General features: G+C 41.3%; 1 protein-coding gene across 4 annotated transcripts in view; it reads left to right on the top strand.

Annotated features, from left to right (window-relative positions):
* Positions 1-20470, top strand: part of SGCZ (sarcoglycan zeta) — a 1079134-nt gene that overhangs the window by 295972 nt on the left and 762692 nt on the right. For all 4 annotated transcript variants that reach the window (XM_056558613.1, XM_056558604.1, XM_056558590.1 and 1 more), the window contains one exon: positions 4885-4966. The gene's annotated coding sequence lies outside the window, so the exon portion shown is untranslated. The remainder of the gene's footprint in view (positions 1-4884; positions 4967-20470) is intronic.

The following is a 20470-nucleotide window of genomic DNA, read 5'->3' as shown; positions in this document are numbered from 1 at the left end:
CCACCGGCATACCATGTGTCCTTGTTCTTACCAGCATTGTACACCCTTTTGTTTAGTGTCCTATGTTCGCTGTGTTTCTTGGTCTTCCATCTCTGGTGTATCTCCTGCTGTTTCCACCCTGTCTACTAGGGGCTGCTTGGAACGTATAGGACTAGCATGCACTCCCTAGTAGTTCCCCTTCCAATCCCTGCAAGGCACTCCCTATATAAAGAAGCCACACCTGTTGAGTGAGGCCTAAGCAATGGTTGTGTATCATGAACTGCTAAGGTCTCTGTCTGCCTGCTTATCTTGTCTGCTGATCCTGCCTGTATACTAGACTTTTCCTTTGCTTCATCCCCTGGAATCTGGCCTGTTTCTCATGTGTATGAACTTGAATTGTCTCCACTATTCCTGTCTGCTAGCAGCTTGCTCTAACCAGCCTGCACCTGTAGCCATCTTAGCTTGCTGTTGTCTATATCTGCTCTGCTAATAAACACCTTAATCAGCATTGTTGCATTTGACGCTTGTGGCAGTTTTTCCCCTTTCTGCCTGCCTGGCCGGCTTCCAATTGTGGCACAGTGGGTCCACATCCATGGGGTGTTACAACAGTGTTATACAGGGCTTTAGAGCTCTTAGGTACTGATGATAGTGGATCCGCCGGACCAAGCAGGCAGCTGAGGAGATTCGAGGCACAGCAGGGATAAAGCAACTCGTGGTCAGGATAGCAGAAGGTCAGGGCTGGCAACAAAGTAACGTAGTCAGGAACGTAGCAAGTGGTCAGTAGGCAGGTAGCAAAGGAGCAAGGTCAGGCCACGGAGCAAAGGATATGATACATGGCAAGGCAACTCTAGGGAACACTTTCTCTAAGGGACTAGGGCAACAAAGATCCAGCAGAGAAGTGTGGGAGGTGGATAAATTCATCATTGAGCTACAGGTGTTACTTCACTAATGGGCGCACTGGTCCATTAAATCTTACAGCTCCGGCACACGGCACGAGGCAGGGCAGAAGAAGCACCAGGTAAGTGACGGGCTGGGATTTGCATGCGGGCACATGCGATGCGAATCCCAGCCCCGCAGGCAGCAGCAGGTAACGGGACCATGTGCTCACGGCCAGCGTGTACGGCCGGAGCGCATAACGTAACAGTTTTACTCATGTTTAGAGGGTTATTTCATTGCCGGTTCACAGACAATCTGTATGGCGCAAACCTAACTATTTTGAAAAGTTCAATCAACTGTAGGTATAAATCATGTGTGCAGAATTCATACTCTTAAGGGTTTGTTTTTTTTTGCATTTTGGTGAAAACTTTTTAACACTTTTTAGCTTGTAATCGACTAAAAATTTGTTCTGCAATAATAGTATCGGAGTGTTGTAAGTCTGTAGACAGTAGAAAGGAATAATGTGACTGATAGGACAAATGTAATAAAATGAGCAAACTACCTTATTCCATATTTTTATCAGAATTCAAATTTTTTGATTTGCACTTGTTATGAATAGAGGCAATGGTTTTCTTTTAGCAATATCATTGTGCTGTTTAAAATTGGTACAGCTCAACGCAATAGCATACAGACTTATGCAAAACATGATGCTATAAGCCGACAGCTGCATTTCATATAAGAAACAATGATTCTCAGCAAAGTTTGAAAAGAGTACTTTGTATTATGTTGTATTTATGGCCATGTATTTACTTTATTCAAGTGTGGTTATTTGCATACGTACAGCATTGTTCATGTAAAACATTCATCCAGTTCATGAGTGCCTACAACTTAAAGTGAACCATGGCAACCGGTTTACTGTCCTCAAAGTCTTGGTTCTAAGGCTTAAAAAAAAAAAAAAAAGAAAAGAAAATTGGGTATGGGTGCATTGTCTGTCACCATATTATCCCATATATTAATAGATTTACAGGCACTTATTTCAATATTCACAGACATTTGATTGTTAGTCTAATGTAACAAAGGAATATATAGGTATTTCCGCTAGTAGGTATCAGCAGAGGTATCCAATTGTTACCAGTGATACATATATGGGTATTATGTAGCAAATGTACCCAAAATAAACAGTATTCTTCAATTAGTTATCAATTGACACTGAGTTATGATTCATCAGGGAACTAACAGATACACATTAAATGGCTCCTTTTGGCAACCAAAAAATAGAGAGATAAATAGTCCATCAATAAGTTGTCACATTGTGATTGTACGATAGCCAGATGACAGACATCACACTTGAATTGGTTTAGCAACCAAGGCTCACAGGGCAAAACAAGATATCAGACCGCATATATATAGGGAAAGAATGGACCTAAAAATTCTACCATAGACCAACCACCAGGTTTATGAATGTCCAATAAGCAAGGTTAGTCCTGGAATAAAAAGTCACATCATACATATGATATAGCACCCCAGAGGGAAATGTCACAAAGTAAATATACTGGGCCAATGAAAGGAGGTGCTTGCCACACACTACACACCTTCTGCAGCATAGTACATAGAAGCCTACACCAGGATAATAACACTGCTTGAGATTGTTTACTGTTAGCACACATCAGGACACTAAAATGGGACGTATATGTCTGGTACTGGCTAGACATTGAGCTGCAAGGTGCTTGTTTCCCTTGTAGACATATAAAAGTAACTTTGTTGATCTTAAAAATATTATAGATTTTTATGGTGAGTACAAGACTTTCCTATGTACGTTTGTTTTATTGATGTCCTAAATTATTTATTAGTGTATCATTAAAAGAGCAGAAAGAGCAAAGATCACAACTCACGCAGATAGTTTTCTTTTTGACCTGCAAATGCTTTTTAATGATGTTTTTCTCCAACATGATGAAAGAGAGATGATGGTTAATAATGACAGTATTTCATGTAAACCTATCATAATTTGAAAGCTGTTTAATATAGTCTACAAGTGAGACAAGCTTTATAAGTGAATAGATGTGCCCAGGTTGTCTTCTCTTTTGCAGGAATTGGTTTTTCACCTTTTTTTTCCTATTTTTTTGTGATTAAACCTTAAACATTTTCACACATTGGGTCAAAAAATTTAAAAAATTATAATTTTTTGTAAAATGCATTTAAACTCATTCAAGAAAACTACTTAAATTAAGTATGACATTGTTAGCTTTTTGCAGTGGTTGGGGGTTTATTAATTGCAATTTTTTTAAGAATTGCGCAAACACTCAAAGCATTTTCTAAGCCAAAAGAGGGTGAAAAGTTTTGAGATTATGCAGACAATGATAAATAGAATGTTCTAAAAAGAAAAAAAAGCAGTAATAAAATTCACTAAAAAGTCCACTTAAAAATGTGCATAAAAATTCCAGTGAATAAAAAAAAAAGAATGCTGTACCATATATGCAAAAAGTAATTACCTTAATAAAATCATAATGTGTATTCAAAAAGAAAAACAGAAGTGGTTCCATGTAAATGTCACCTCCTTCCATCTATTTAAGCATTTGTGGCCAGGTAAAGACCATTATGAAAAATTGTGTAAGGCTAAGTTTCCACTTGGATTTTTTTCTGGCAGTTTTTGGAAAACTGCCACTGCAGTTTTTGAGCCAAAGTCAGAAGTGGATCCATAAGGGAGGAGAAGTGTAAATCCTTCCTTTATGTGTCCTATTCCTTTTGAATACACTTCTGGCTTTGGCTCAAAAACTGCAGTGGCAGTATTCCAAAAACTGCCAGAAAAAAACCCCCAAAAAAACAAGTTGAAACTTAGCCTCATGAAAATATATTTAGCCCTTAGCACAATGGGAAAAAAGAGACAATGCATGCTGAAAAGAAAAATACAATGTGCCATCAGAAATAAGTCCCAAAATATCTGAAAGAGTTACATGATCATTTTGTGCATGTTTTGCTATAACTCCCAATGAAGACCTTATCTGATAAGGTCAATGCTTACTACGCAATTTCTGAGCAGAATTTTCTATAGGAAATTTTAGTACAGCAGAGCTCATTGCTGTCAATGGGATTCTGCTGCACAATGCACACCATAGAATTTCGGTGGTGGAGCATTCTGCTGCTGAAATTCCTCTTCCAAGAGAATGAACATGTTAATTATTTTAGCAAAATACCAGACACAGTACATTGCCATCTATATGAACAGGCAATGTTCGTGTGGTCCTAGCGCTGGCTTATTTAATGGGCACCGACTGCCTTCTAAATCTCGGTCGAATGAAAATTCTCTAATGTGCATAGAGATGAAGCCAGGGGTCAATTCCTGGGTAAAAAAAAGTGTGGGAACTCACCAAATAGATTTCCACTCAAGGGCTGGTCCTGCAGGTCTCCTGCTAATGGGAATGATGTACTTGCTGTGGAAAAAGGGCCGGAACTCAGTTCCCACATGTTCCTGCAGGACTTGAGCCTTGGGTGATGCCAAGGTGAACACAAATCGCACTGCTTGTATAAAGAATGTAATGCTAGTACGAGAAAAAGCTAAAGCCATGAAGCCAGTCCAAATTTAACTCAGTTACAGACATAACAAATGCACCCATGCACAAATTGGATAATATGTGAATTCCCCCCAAATGTTATTACTTGAATTAATATCCTGTGTACATAGATCTATTGCATTGTTCACCATTAAAAAGACATCTCAAAGTACATGTTAAATGCTGATAAATTATGAAAATGAGTATCATGTATAAAAAGGTAACATTATAACAAGTAATTAATAATTATATACACATGATAGAAAAATTAAGAACACCCCATCCACCTAACTGCTGATCCACTCGCAGTAGTCGCCCATTATTGGATTCTAGGAAGAGAGCTCTGTCTAATTCCAGCTTATCCGAACTGAACAGACCATATATGCACATTGTACAGTAACACTACCCGTGTGTAAGTCAAATAAAAATTATAATATTGTATGTACAGAAAACCAATACATCTTTCTGTTTATTGTTTCAGGCTGTTATTATGTATTCAGGGACTCAGTGACTCAGAACCTTTGGACTGGTGATCCTGGGGATGAAACTATACATCCATGGTGGTAGGTATTTTATGTATTTTATAAATATTTCTTTAGAAATTATTTGTAAAAAAGCAGTGACATTCTATACTGTCCCCCGTCTATTTTATGATATGTGTCCCTATGTGTTTTTGAAAGAGTGGGCTTCTGGTTCAGGAATTAATCGGCCCTGACCGGGATTAGGACACCAAACAGGTAGGATACCTTCAAGGAGGGATTTATTGTAGGTAATTCACATTACTCACAATAAATCCCTCCTTGAAGGTATCCTACCTGTTTGGTGTCCTAATCCCGGTCAGGGCCGATTAATTCCTGAACCAGAAGCCCACTCTGTCTATTACTGTTTACATCTGGAAGGCTGCAGATCTCGGATTGTTAATTTACGCGATCTCCATTGTTGTGTATGGGCTACACAACTATGCTGGGTGAGCGGTGATCTTTCCCCCCCCCCTTCTTCCCTCCATATTGAAGTGATTTTACTCCACAGGGAGCGCCTCCGCCTCTTCTCTCTTTTTTCCTATGTGTTTTTGTATAGCATGGGTTGCTGTTTGGATGAGTAAATAAACACACAGACATTCAGTCTAGTACCTTAAACAGTGACCATTTTAAGAATAGATTCCTTTGCAGCTATGAGGCTTTTATGTTTTTGTGTTATATTATACAACATACATTTTAGTAGATTCCTGTAGGAAAGTCAGCATTGTACTCATCCTGAAAGTGAAGGCAGTGTCATTGCCACTAAAAAAGTTCAGTGATGTAATTTGTGTATTCTATTTTGTTCCTTTTGTGTGCACATTACATTGGATAGGTTGTGACATTTAACCTAGAAATGCTGCAAGTTTATTTATGACATTTAGGCTATGTTCACATGGGGGAATGTCCGCACAGAAAATCTACGTGCGGACATTCCCCTGACAGTAGGGTGCAGGCAGGACTGCTCGGATATGTGCATTTCAGTGCGGTGGCCACAGAAAGAATGGACATGTGTATTCTTTTTGCGGACACCGGAATTTGAAATTCTGTGCCAGATGTTTCCAGCATGGAAATTCTGCTATGTGAACAGTGCAGCAGAATCCCATTGAAAACAATGGGATTATACTGCTGGGCATCCATCGTGTGAACATAGCAGTACAGAACATACAGTAATGCCGCAGAAGGAAGAACTCGATCTCAAACGGGTGCATCATGTCGCTGTAAAGTATTTCATGGTGACTGAGACATATTTTGTCATTACCCTTCACACATTTTCAGATTATGTAAAACAACATGTGCAGCTGCACAAAGATGAAATATTCCTTCTGTTTATGATTTGATGGTTCCAGTTAAACTACAGAATAAAATATTGGGAAAAAAAGATAACACAGGAGAGTAATGTTAAGATAAAAATTACCACTGGTATCTGGTGATAACTATTAGGCCCTAGCCGATGAGATTGTGGCACAGGAAGGGACAACTGGGTGGGAGGGGGCAGAACATATTAGCCCCTACAATAAGGACTACACTAGGCCCTATGCCTAGGCGGAATTGATGTCCTTATAAGGACAGTCCCACACTGGAACCTAGTCTGATCTGCTAGGCTGTCCCTATGTATACTAACTCACGAGCTAAGTAGTATACTGACTCCCTAACCGGCCCAGTCCCTACACTCTATTAACCATAAAACAACCACCTCCCCACATAAGGTGTTATATATATATCTGCCCATAGCTCAGCCTCGCCAGTAGATGCCCATAAAGTGATGTAATAAATATAATACAAGCTGGTAAACTGTGGATGTCATATTTAGATGGTACAGATTGGTGTACTGTAGGTGTAATTTACAACAAGGTCAATAGAGTACACATACGCTGCAGCAAACTGGTTAAGTTAAACAAGATGTGACCACTGCTAGGTAGGTAAACACATCAATAATGCAGTGAGTCACAGCTTAACATCCAATGAGAAGTGTTATATGCGTCTCTAATGCAGTGTGTTTAACTTAATAAAAACATGCACATACTCCAGAGAATCTTAATGTAATGTTGGGTAGGTAACATACTCCACAGAGTCCCAATACGCTATTAGGTAAGTAACCAAGGCAATCTTAATTAATTACATTAATACATAGGAGCAGGACCAGATATTATGCATACAGTGGTTAATAGAGCCATAAAGAAGAAACAACCAGATACTCAAGTTATCAGATGCATATGATGAAGGAACTTCTCCTTCTTCATATGCATCTGATCACTTGAGTATCTGTTTTTTTTTCCTTTATGGTTGTTTTTTCTTTATAGTTACTACACTTTGATTTCGTAGAGACATTTAAAGGGGTAGTCCAGTGGTGAAAAACTTATCCCCTATCCTAAGGATAGGGGATAAGTTTGAGATCGCGGGGGGTCCGACCGCTGGGCCCCCCTGCAATCTCTCTGTACGGGGGCCATGCTCTCCGGCCAGATAGCGGGTGTCGACCTCCGCACGAAGCGGCGGCCGACACGCCTCCTCAATACATCTCTATGGCAGAGCCGGAGATTGCCGAAGGCAGCGCTTCGGCTCTGCCATAGAGTTGTATTGAGGGGGCGTGTCAGCCGCCGCTTCGAGCAGAGGTCGACACGCCCCCTTCCCACGGGCTGTCGGGGCTCCGAACAGGAGATTGCAGGGGGCCCCAGCGGTCGGACCCCCAGCAATCTCAAACTTATCCCCTATCCTTAGGGTAAGGGATAAGTTGTTCACCACTTGGTTCACCACAGGACTACTCCTTTAAGGACCCTGAAAAAAAAGCCAAAGCATTCTTATTGAGAAGGTCATGTCTGAAGAGGGTAGGCAACACCTGCTGGCAAAATATTAAATGTATACATAGGATGCTTTAGAGGCATTGAAAGACTCACTTAAAGTGGCCGAGACTCGGCTGATATAGGGGATGAAGAGACCGAATGCAAGTGATTTCTTGAATGATTTTGACCTTCCAACTGCTGACTTTTTCTTTTATTTTGAACCTTTCTCCATGCTGACGTGATTGTTTATATGGAATTATATCCTCTGGGACATATAGTGAAGTGCACCATGTTCTTTTGGTTTGGTTAGTTCTCTTTATTTATTTTTTTGCTATTGATCTGAATCCCAGAGGGACTTTCTCAGCATGGAAATGGATACTTGGACGAAATGCCAACAGATGTATGAACAGATGTATGTATAGGTCATCCAGTTTTTGTCTTTGTAGTCCTTGCTTTATATGTCCCTTTTCATATTGTGTACAATCAATGTAACCTTTTTTGATGCATAATAATAATTTATTACAGAAAAATATATATTGGAAAAACTAGATCCATAACACAAGGGGCAGGGGTAATGTTAGGCTGAAGTGTCTATTGGAATGTTTTCCCAACCAGTGTGCTTCCAGCTGTTTCAACATGACAACTTCCAGCATGTTTGGGCATGTCCCACTCCCATATACATGAATGGAGGGGGTGTGGCGTTACATCATGTCTCCAGTCCCTGAAACCTCCGGGTTTCTGAGCTTGGAGAAGCAGCCCAACATAGAATGCAGGTGCTGCAGGGAGATCGCGGGGAGTCCCAGCGGCGGGCCCCCTGCGATCAAACATCTTATGCCTTATCCTTTGGATAGGGGATAAGATATTTTTGCCTGGATAACCCCTTTAATCTTTTTAACAATCTTACAAAAGGAGGGCTGAGTAAGCTAAGTGGGAAAATTCTGATCTAATTCAGATTAGATCTCACATAACAGCTACAGTGAGGCTAACATATAGGCACAATGCTGCCAAAAAGGAACCAGCACTGAATTATTCAAGCTTCATTATATGAAGTCAATTAAAGGAATTATGTAGTGAAAGATAACTTATCCTTTACCCAAAGGATAGGGGATAAGTTATAGATCGCGGGTGGGTCCGACCGCAGGGACCGCCCGTGATCCCTTGAATGGGGCCCCGGCAGTCTGCTGGAAGTGGGGAAGCCGACCCCTGCATGGAGTGGTGGTCCACACTCCCCCCACCCCCTCCATGTATCCCATAGAGATACATGGAGGGGGCGTGTCAGCTGCGGCTTCCTACGGGGGTTGGAATGGCCATTTCCGGCAGACCCCTACCACCCCCCCCCCCCCCCCCCTCGTGCAATCTATAACTTATCCCCTATCCTCTGGATAGGTGATAACTTATTTTTCACTGCACTACTCCTATAAGAAACAGTGTTGACCTGCATTTTAATCACAACTGTTTCTTGACCAAGTTGCAGCCAGTGTAAGAGAACCCAGCCTAGAGGGTTGTCATTTCTGAAATATTAAAAAGGATAAAAATGTGGGAACAAGCACAGAATAAATGGAAGGAGAAAAGTAAAGAATGCTTGGAAGTAGATCGGGGGATATAAGGACATAGCAAAAAGAGAGTAAAAGAAAGATAAGCAGAGACATAAGAGGTAGCAAAGAACTAAGAAAAAATAAAGAAAATGAAAAAGAATATGAGAAGCGATAAATTCTGCACTTGATACTCTTTAAACATTGGTTTTATTTATTTTTCCAGACCCTGGCAGCCTCATCCTTTAAATGATGGTGCTGGTTGAGTGAACTTGCAGTTCCAGATGAATGTTTATTGTCAGCTGAAGCAGAATTCACCAGTCTTAACCATGTAGCTCTTTTCAGGTTGATACTTTATCTTGAGGGCATTTCTGACTGTAGTCCTAGGAGGTCTCTGGAGTGTCTAAATTATCAAGGTCTTTTGATTAATACTGATTTTAGCTTGATACTGAGCATTTTCCTAATCTGTTTGTGACATTTGCTAGGATCAGTCATAGTTTTTACAGCAATTCTTCTGTAAGAGCTTATTCCAAAGCAGTGCTTACATTCATAAAGCAAGAAAGATGGACCCATATTTTATTTAACTCTTGTTAGAAATGACAATTTAGACCAGTGAAATGGTAAAACACAAAGCGGTTGAGGCATCTATTTCCAGAACTAACTGGATATTGTCATGTGTGCACTTAGACAGTTTCTGCACTCAGCAGTTACAAATACAACAAGGGAATTTACTAAGCAAAATGCAACAGAATTCTTGCTTAAGCAAAATGCTAAATCGTTCATACATGAAGCCTTGGGTCTGATTTATGATGTGTTTTAGACACTTTTAATGCCACACCAGGCAGATCTAAAAATAGTTGGGGCATTTATCAAGGCATTTACACAGGTTTTGTGTGTATATTTACCGCTGTAATGTCGCAGACTCACAATTGCAACAAATTGTGTGATTTTTTGATGTACGCTAGTCTGCCTAATTTCTCTCAGAACAGATGTTTTACACAGGTTCTTCCTTTTACGTTGGAGTAGTCAGTGATTTACAACGTGCGACTTTTCAAAATAAAAGTTGCATATTTGTTGCACAGCTTTCAATTACACAAAAAACCTACACCAGCCCAAACCTGGCTTGCAAAGTTGGCTGTAGACAGCAGCTGTAAAACGTTGCACAAAAGTCTCAGAGAAGGGAGTTGTACAAAGTGATGTTCTGAAGTGAAATTTTACAAAAATGTATAATTCCCCATTGATCACAAGCCCTGGATAATTTAATACATTTGGTGCATGTACACTCTAACTACACCATCAAAACCTGTGTATAAAATCAGTGCACCTACACTGAGATAAATGTCCCACATTGGCCCTAATATACTAAGAGTGGACTATAGTTTTCTTTGTGGGTTTTAATTCCCTACAATTCCCCCCCCGGTATTTACTAAGGTTTCCCTACATTTTGCTTTTTTGCATATGCTCTGATCTGTCAAGTTTTCCTCAGCTAAGTTTCATCATATTTTCTCTGGAAACCTTAGAAAATATGTTGGGTTTTTGTGAAAATGTTGGGAACACACCCCCTTTTATGTGACCACACCCCCTTTTCCCGACGGCCACATCCCTTTTTTAGGTTTTCTCAGTAAAAAAGGAGATTTGGTCTGTTTTTTTTTTTTTTTTTTTTTTTTTCATTTCTGGTGCAATGAGACAGAATTCTGGTGCAATGAGACAAAATTCTGGTGCAATGCACCAGAATCTGGCACACAACCCGACAAAACATGTCAGGTTTACAATAGTAAATCAGGGCCATTGTCTATAAATTGGGCTTGGCTAAGAAATTTTTTTTTTTCATGTCAGCTAGCTCCAGAAAGTTAATCAGATTGGTAAATTACTTCTATTAAAAATTCTTAATCCTTCCAGTGTTTATCAGCTGCTGTATGCTACAGAGGAAGTTGAATACACCTCTGTCTGCTGACACCTCTGTCCATGTCAGGAACTGTCCAGAGAAGAAGCAAATTTCCAATAGCAAACCTATCCTGCTCCGGACATGGACAGAGGTGTCAGCAGAGAGCACTGTGTTCAGACTGGAAAGAACTACACAACTTTCTCAGAAATATACAGCAGCTGGTAAGAACTGTAAGGATTAAGATTTTTATATAGAAGTAATTTACAAATCTGTTTAACTTTCCTGCACTAGTTGATTTGTAAAAAAAAAATGTTTACCACTTTAATGGTGAGCTATATCATTTTGGAACAAATTATTGGTCTAAAGTAGGTCAACCATTTGGTGGCATAAGAGAAAGACAAGTTTCCAACATATCTAGCAATATGTACAAAGTCTATTACACAGCTTGTGCCACTATGATAAATGTGACTCATCTTATGCCTGCCTGGTCAGGTTTAAAGAGAGTAAGAATAAATCTCCCCAATCCCTCTTGTAGCATCATGTTTATTTGTTATTTATTTAGGGCCCATTGGTGAAGATTCCATGTTTAACAGGCGCCACTGAAATCAATTGCGCTATAACCTTGCGGACATTAATGACAATGTGGTCTGTGCTGAATTCCGCTGAAAGAACATGTTTTTTCTTTCGCCAGAGTCCAGAATTTCACTGCGAAATTTTCTAAATGGAAATGGAATCCGTCCTCCACAGGGATAATGGGGAAGATTTATGAAAAGCTGTCCAGAGGAAAATTTGCTGAGTTGCCCATGGCAACCTATCTGATCGCTTCTTTCATTTTTCACAGGCCTTTTCAGAAATGAAAGAAGCAATCCGATTGGTATCTATGGGTGACTCAATAACTTTTCCTCTGGACAGGTTTTGAAAATCTCCCCCAATGTCCCTTCTCTTCAAGCCCTGTCCCAAAGCGCGCTCACGATTTAGTTTGGTATCTCACAGGCTAAGATCAATTTCAAAGGAAGCCAAATATATCATTGGAGTATGTGAGAAATCTACCACGCAGATGTTGTTCATGGTCTGATTTGGATTTGGTCGGATTGACATATTTACTTCTCCATTGATCCTTTTAAATACAATTCAGTCTCATTCTGTGCTAACCTGAAACCTGCCAAGTCTGTTCTACCATCACTAAATTGTGTCCGCGATTAATATACAGATATATTGAATGGTGTCCAGTATTTGTCTCTTGAACATTGGTGCGGATCCCTCCAATTTCTCTTATTCATGATAATCATAAATATTTGACTACACATTAGTAAATTGACAGCTCAAAGCACATACAATATACCAAGGCAAATTGCCAGCTACGTTCATAATCTTATGTTATGGCATAGTAGTGATATGCTGGCCCAATGCCGTGTTGAATGTTGTTTCGTTGACCTATCATGCTGTATCTGCTGATTTATACAGGTAGACAGTGAAATACAGAGTAATGCGCAGCTGCAAATTCTCATTTTCCACAATAGACCCATGTAAAAGGGTCTTAAAAATATATTTCTTCAAACTCTTTCTTCAGGCAGAGAAAATTATCCAATGCCACTTGTATATCGCCACCCTGAAAGTCATTGTCCAAACCCTTGAAGCCCTTGATCAGCCAGTTCAGAGACCTACATCTGTAGACTGCACTGTTTCAGAATTGTTGTTCCTTGTCAGTAGTGTTGAGCGGCATAGGCCATATTTGAATTTGTGATATTTCGTGAATATATGGACGAATATTCATCATATATTCGCTAAATTCGCATATTCGTAATATTCGCGTTTTATTTTCGCATATGCAAAAATTAGCGTATGCGAAAGTTAGCATACGCGAAAATTAGCATATACAAAAATTAGCATAAGTGAAAATTTTCATATGCGAGAATTAGCATATGCAAATTGTCGCATATGCGACAATTTGCGCCCAGTCTCACACAGTAGTATTAGAGCCTTCTTTACACCACACAAGCTGGAAGCAGAGAAGGGTGATCACTGTGATGTGTACTGTGAAAAAAAATAATAAAAAAAATATATACGAATATTCGTAATTACGAATATATAGTGCTATATTCTCAAATATTCACAAATTTGCGAATATGCGATATTCGAGAATAAAATTTGCATTTCGAATATTCGCGAGCAACACTACTTGTCAGTACAAAGTATGTTTGGGACATAATAACATCAAGTTGAAGCACAATTTCAGTGGTTATAACCCTGCTAATGTGGAAACCTTCTTGAACAAAACCAAATATTTTCTACTTAACCTCTCTTCACATCTGCATTGTGGCTTCCATTTATAATTGTAACCATGAGATGGATCTGTAATATGGCGGATAACACTATCTGGTGTATTGACCTTTAATGGAATTCACTAGGCTCTGTTGTAGTGCCCATTGTACTAATGGTTGTTATAGCACTATTCACTTACACCAAATAGAACAAAAGCCTTAAATGGGCACTGTCATCAACTTTATTTTTTGATATGTTGTAGTACTTATGTACTACAACATATCTCTAATATACTTTTATTTTATTTTTTTCATTAAAAATGTTTAATTTACATTTAAAAAACGGCCACTGAAAAAGGACTGATTTTGGAGTGACAATCAGTCCTTTTTCAGTTAGGCTGCACTCGCTCCCTGCCTGTCAATCAGACAGGCAGGAGCGAGCGCATTGGCTCCCCGGCCACTGGCTGGGAGGCCACTCCTCCCGCACATCACCGCCGCCGCCTCGTTGCCGCCACTGTCCCTGCACGCCCGCTGCCGGACTCTGCGCAGTAACTGCAAGTGTAATGAGGGAACGGGGTATGCGGGGCGGGGGGGAGGAGGGAACGGGCTAGTGCCGTAGCGGGGGGCAAAAAAAAATGGATGGTGGGAGCTACACTTTAACTGAACCTCTAGTGCAATGTTGGGTATAATTTATATTTTGAACTATTAGGCCATGTTCACATTGGCACGGAGATTCCACTGCAGCAGAGTCCCATTGACTTCAATGGGATTCTGCTGCGCTGTGCACAAGGGGGAATTTCTGTGCCAGATGTCTCCAGCATGGAAACTCAATTTTCCGTGTCAGCACATGGAATGAACACGTTCATTCTTTGTGCGGAGTCTGCACAGAATGCATAGCTGTCTATGAGATGGCGCATTCCTGTGTGATCCTATCGCCAACATATTATGCCCGCACACAGCAGTTTTTCGGAACAAAGCCTTAGATTATTTTACAAACAATATGTTATTAATAGATAACCATATTATTTCTTTAAAATTGCCATTTATTTAAGGATTCTATACTTATGAAAATGAGTTCATTGTGTAACAGAAGAGAATACACAGGCACAATAATTATCGTCTGTATATGTAGCAGAGTGAAAGGAGTAGTCCAATATCAAAAAATGTATCCCATATCCGCAGGGTCAAATACCAGGAGGTCCAGCCACTGGAACCACTCACTATCTTCTGGATCTGGATCTCTGCACGAATGCAATTTGTCGACCACAACACCAAGCTGTGGCCAACACGCCCCCTCCATGCATCTCTATAGGGGAGCCGTATAAGAGGATATGTTTTTTGAGTCATAGCGTATTAACTAGATGACTTCATACACCAAGTCTGACTGTTAATACTGTTGCATTTACACATACTTGCATAAGAGTCGCAGATGTAAAAGAGTTAAAGTGTCACTGTCATTTGAAATAACTTTTGCCATGTTGTTAAGACACGTCAAAAGTTTAGATTGTATTGGGTCCTAAAAACCTGCTGCGATTGCAAGTTATAAACTGGTGAAGTGTGCAGCAGCTCACTTCCCTTCTTTATTGGCCACCAAATCTGACTCTGGGAGTTAGGTGCGTGCTACGGCACACTTCACCTGTTTGTAGCTTGCGACCGCAGCAGGTCTCAGGAGTGAGACCCTGTGCGATCTAAACTTTTGACGTGTCTGGGCAACATGGCAAAATTTGTTGCAGATGAAAGTAACATCATAACATGTAAACTATGCTATCCCACCAAGTCTGACTATTAACTCTGCTACGTCTGTAAATAAGTATCTAGTACAGCGGCAGATATGACCCTGCCCACGAGGGGTTACAGTTTGCAGATTTCTAGTGTACAGAGATGACAATAACATGAATAGAGAATATTACAAATCACTATGGTAACATTGTTAATCCTCTGCACAATTGGTTTGGTATTAGAGAGTACATATCCATGAAAGTATAGTAATTTCTCATGGGAATCAGATCACTTAATGTTACCATTTTATTGTACTACTGTGGAAACCATAATGGAAGTGAGTTGCAACTGAATATTCACATACTGTCTAATTGTGCAAGAAATAGGAAACAAGGGAAGAAGGCAGCGGACAGCATTTGATGTTTTTTCGTACACTTGGTAGACTATGGCATTAAAAGTACATTTGTATAAAAATAATATGACAACAATGACAAGTCATATTCATATAGTTATAGCACACAGGAAATACTTATATTGTCTAGCAATAGCAGTCTGTCACAGATCATTTTTACAGAATGTAACTTCTCTTGTGTGAGCTACTGATTAACTGTCATGCATCAATCCCTCTTTCCTAAAAAGAGGTTCTTCAGCAGCTGAATTGTGTACTATACAGTAGTGTACCATAGCTGATTTATAACAACATACAGTGAAATCACTTCAGAATAACCACCAACGTGTGCACAAAAAGGTAGTCTTCTAGGAGGTTTGTCTTCTCATAGAAAATGGCCAGGATACATATACCAAACATTGGTAACAAAAAATCTGGTCTGGACAAGAGGTGGTCTTTTGAAAAGATTTCACTGTGTACTTTGACCACTTTATTAGAGACACCTGATACCAAATTTTCGGTATATGTTCACAATAGAATGGGAAAATGAACTCTGAGTGACTAAGAATGAGACCTGGTCAGCCTAGACTAGCCATACAAAAACCTTATGTGAATTTCTCATGCAATGGTGTGAATAGTAGGAAAAGTATCAAAGTATGGTGGTCCTGTATTGAATATTGGTTCAATGAGCAGAGGAAATACATTGGTCAGATGAATTCAGATTTATGTTACATTATGCTAATGGGAGAGTCACATTTTGGCACAAGCCTTCCTGTCAGGCGTGAACAGTTCAGGCTGGTGGAAATGACCTAATAGTGTGCAAAGTGTTTTCTTGGCACAGCCTGGGTCCTCAGCTATCCTTGGATGGGCATTTGGACAGTAGGGCTTATCTAAGCCTTATGGCAGATCAAATTCATATCTTTATTGTAGCTGTTTAACATTTGACCAAACAGCACTTTCAGAAGGACAATGCAATGTCACAGGGGTTGTATAGTCATGGACAGTGAGTTTTTCTTGCTTCCCTGGTCTTTACAGTGCTCAGATTTTATTCTTATAGAGTGGTGGTTCTTAACCTGGGTTCGATCGAACCCCAGGGGTTCGGTGAGTCAGTCTCGGGGGTTCGGTGGGGAGGCCCGCCGGGTGTTTTTGCCTTGGCACATCCCTGTGTTCACTCACGTCCCATGCGTGCGCCCATGGCAACAGAGTGCGGAGGAGCGAAGAAGAAGCAAGAAGGACGCGCGCTGGCAGTTGGTAAGTGTTTACCAGTGGAGCGACAGCTTCGGTGTTCCGACCAGTGATCCTCCGGTCCTGCTATGGCCGGACCCGAGGAGCGGTGGTCGGAACACTGAAGTGGGGCAGTACACAGGCATACAGCCTCCAGCCATACTGTATGGCTGGAGGCTGTATGTCTGTGGGGGAACATACTGCACCTAATGTGGGGGGAACTATACTGCCAACATAATGTGGGGGACTATACTGCGAGCCTAATGTGGGGGACTATAAAACACTTAATGTGGGGGAACATACTGCCGGCCTAATGTGGGGGGACTATATTGCACCTAATGTGGGGGAACATACTGCCAGCTTAATGTGGGGGACTATATTGCACCTAATGTGGGGGAACATACTGCCGGCCTAATGTGGGGGACTATATTGCACCTAATGTGGGGGAACATACTGTCAGCTTAATGTGGGGGACTATATTGCACCTAATGTGGGGGAACATACTGCCAGCCTAATATGGCGGACTATATTGCACCTAATGTGGGGGAACATACTGCCGGCCTAATGTGGGGGACTATATTGCACCTAATGTGGGGGAACATACTGTCGGCCTAATGTGGGGGACTATATTGCACCTAATGTGGGGGGACTATATTGCACCTAATGTGGGAGAACATACTGCCAGCTTAATGTGGGGGACTATATTGCACCTAAAGTGGGGGAACATACTGCCAGCTTAATGTGGGGGACTATATTGCACCTAATGTGGGGGAACATACTGCCAGCCTAATGTGGGGGAACACTGCCTGCCTAATGTGGGGGAACACTGCCTGCCTAATGTGCGGGAACTCTGTCTTCATAATGTGGGGGAACACTGTCTGCCTAATGTGGGGGAAACACTGTCTGCCTAATGTGGGGGAACACTGCCAACCTAATATGGGGGAACACTGCCAACTTAATGTGGGGGAACTGTCTACCTAATGTGGGGGAACACTGCCTGCCTAATGTGGGGGAACACTGCCTGCCTAATGTGGGGGAACACTGCCTGCCTAATGTGGGGGAACACTGCCTGCCTAATGTGGGGGAACACTGTCATTGTTGTGAAAATGACATGAGAGTGGCACTTGCCAAGGTAAAGCCGCTCATTTCTGAACTGGTCTCTGAAAGACAACAGCAGAAGTCACAGTGATTTGCAGTAAATATTAATTATGTTTTTATGTGAAAATCATGTTTTCATGGTTTTGTTCTTTGTTCTTAATGGTTTTGTTCATTTTGTGCACCTATGTATAAATATTTACTTAAATATATACCTCCTATGTTTTGAATTTGAAAAAAATCATATTTCATTTTTCCAATTAAGAGGGGAACCACTGTTATAGAGCATTTCTGGGGAGAGGTAGAGCAAGCTTTTCAGAACATGTCAGGACCTTATTCTATTTTGCACAAAGCAGAAAAATCTTTCCTGTCCTCATGGTCCGATATTCCTGCAGAAGGTTTTCACCACCTACTTAAACCTATAAGAGTCAACTTGTATATTCTGGGCCCTGATGCAAAATCTACAACAGGGCCATGTATAATATTGGTCTGTTATGGAGCAGATGTGCCATATTTAATACTGGTCTGTTATGGAGCAGATGTGCCATATTTAATACTGGTCTGTTCTGGAGCAGATGTGCCTTGGGGTCCCCTTAGACACCAGAGCCTCAATGCAACTGTTACATCTGCACCTCCTATAGTTACTCCCCTGAACCTCAGGTTAGGAACTGTTGCAGTGCTTAACCCCTTAAGGACTCAGGGTTTTTCCGTTTTTGCACTTTCGTTTTTTCCTCCTTAACTTTAAAAATCATAACCCTTTCAATTTTCCACCTAAAAATCCATATTATGGCTTATTTTTTGCATCGCCAATTCTACTTTGCAGTGACATTAGTCATTTTACCCAAAAATGCACGGCGAAACGGAAAAAAAAATCATTGTGCGACAAAATCGAAAAAAAATGCCATTTTGTAACTTTTGGGGGCTTCCGTTTCTACGCAGTGCATATTTCGGTAAAAATTAAACCTTATCATTATTCTGTAGGTCCATACGGTTAAAATGATACCCTACTTATATAGGTTTGATTTTGTCGCACTTCTGGAAAAAATCATAACTACATGCAGGAAAATTTATACATTTAAAAATGTCATCTTCTGACCCCTATAACTTTTTTATTTTTCCACGTACGGGGCGGTATGAGGACTCATTTTTTGCGCCGTGATCTGAAGTTTTTATTGGTATGATTTTTGTTTTGATCTGACTTTTTGATCACTTTTTATTCATTTTTTAATGTTATAAAAAGTTACCAAAATACGCTTTTTTGGACTTTGGAATTTTTTTTGCGCGTACGCCATTGACCGTACGGCTTAATTAATGATATATTTTTATAGTTCGGACATTTACGCACGCGGCGATACCACATATGTTTATTTTTATTTTTTTTACACTGTTTTATTTTTCTTATGGGAAAAGGGGGGTGATTCAAACTTTTATTAGGGAAGGGGTTAAATGACCTTTATTAACACTTTTTTTTACTTTTTTTTTGCAGTGTTATAGGACCTATAACACTGCACACACTGATCTCTCATCCTGCTCACAGGCGTGTATTAACACGCCTGTGATCAGCATTATCGACGCTTGACTGCTCCTGCCTGGATCTCAGGGACGGAGCAGTCATTCGTTGATCGGACACCGAGGAGGCAGGTAAGAGCCCTCCCGGTGTCCGATCAGCTGTTCGGGACGCCGCGATTTCACCGCGGCGGTCCCGAACAGCCCGACTGAGCAGCCGGGATACTTTCAGTTTCACTTTAGAAGCGGCGGTCAGCTTTGACCGCCGCTTCTAAAGGGTTAATACCACACATCGCCGCGATCGGCGATGTGTGGTATTAGCCGCGGGTCCCGGCCGTTGATTAGCGCCGGGACCGACGCGATATGATGCGGGATCGCGCCGCGATCCCGCTTCATATCGCGGGAGCCGGCGCAGGACGTAAATATACGTCCTGCGTCGTTAAGGGGTTAAAGGGGTACTCCGGTGGAAATTTTTTTTTTTTTAATTCAACTGGTGCCAGAAAGTTAAACAGATTTGTAAATTATTTTTATTAAAAAATAGTTTTCCTTCCAGTGCTTTTAAACAGCTGTATGCTACAGAGGAAATTATTTTCTTTTTTAATTTCTTTTTTGTCTTGTCCACAGTGCTCTCTTGTTACGCTCTCTTGGTCCCTGCTCTTCCCCGGAGCGCTCACGGCGTCTCTCTCCCTGCAGCGCCCCGGTCAGACCCGCTGACCGGGAGCGCTGCACTGACATTGCCGGCGGGATGCGATTCGCATAGCGGGACGCGCCCGCTCGCGAATCGCATCCCAAGTCACTTACCCGTCCCGGTCCCCGGCTGTCATGTGCTGGCGCGCGCGGCTCCGCTCTCTAGGGCGCGTGCGCGCCAGCTCTCTGAGACTTAAAGGGCCAGTGCACCAATGATTGGTGCCTGGCCCAATTAGCCTGATTAGCTTCCACCTGCTCCCTGGCTATATCACATCACTTCCCCTGCACTCCCTTGCCGGATCTTGTTGCCTTGTGCCAGTGAAAGCGTTTAGTGTTGTCCAAGCCTGTGTTACCTGATCTCCTGCTATCCATATTGACTACGAACCTTGCCGCCTGCCCCGACCTTCTGCTACGTCTGACCTTGCCTCTGCCTAGTCCTTCTGTCCCACGCCTTCTCAGCAGTCAGCGAGGTTGA

This window comes from Hyla sarda, chromosome 1 (assembly GCF_029499605.1).
Source record: "Hyla sarda isolate aHylSar1 chromosome 1, aHylSar1.hap1, whole genome shotgun sequence".
Taxonomy (NCBI): Eukaryota; Metazoa; Chordata; class Amphibia; order Anura; family Hylidae; genus Hyla; species Hyla sarda.
This window is presented reverse-complemented; position numbering and strand designations above follow the sequence as displayed.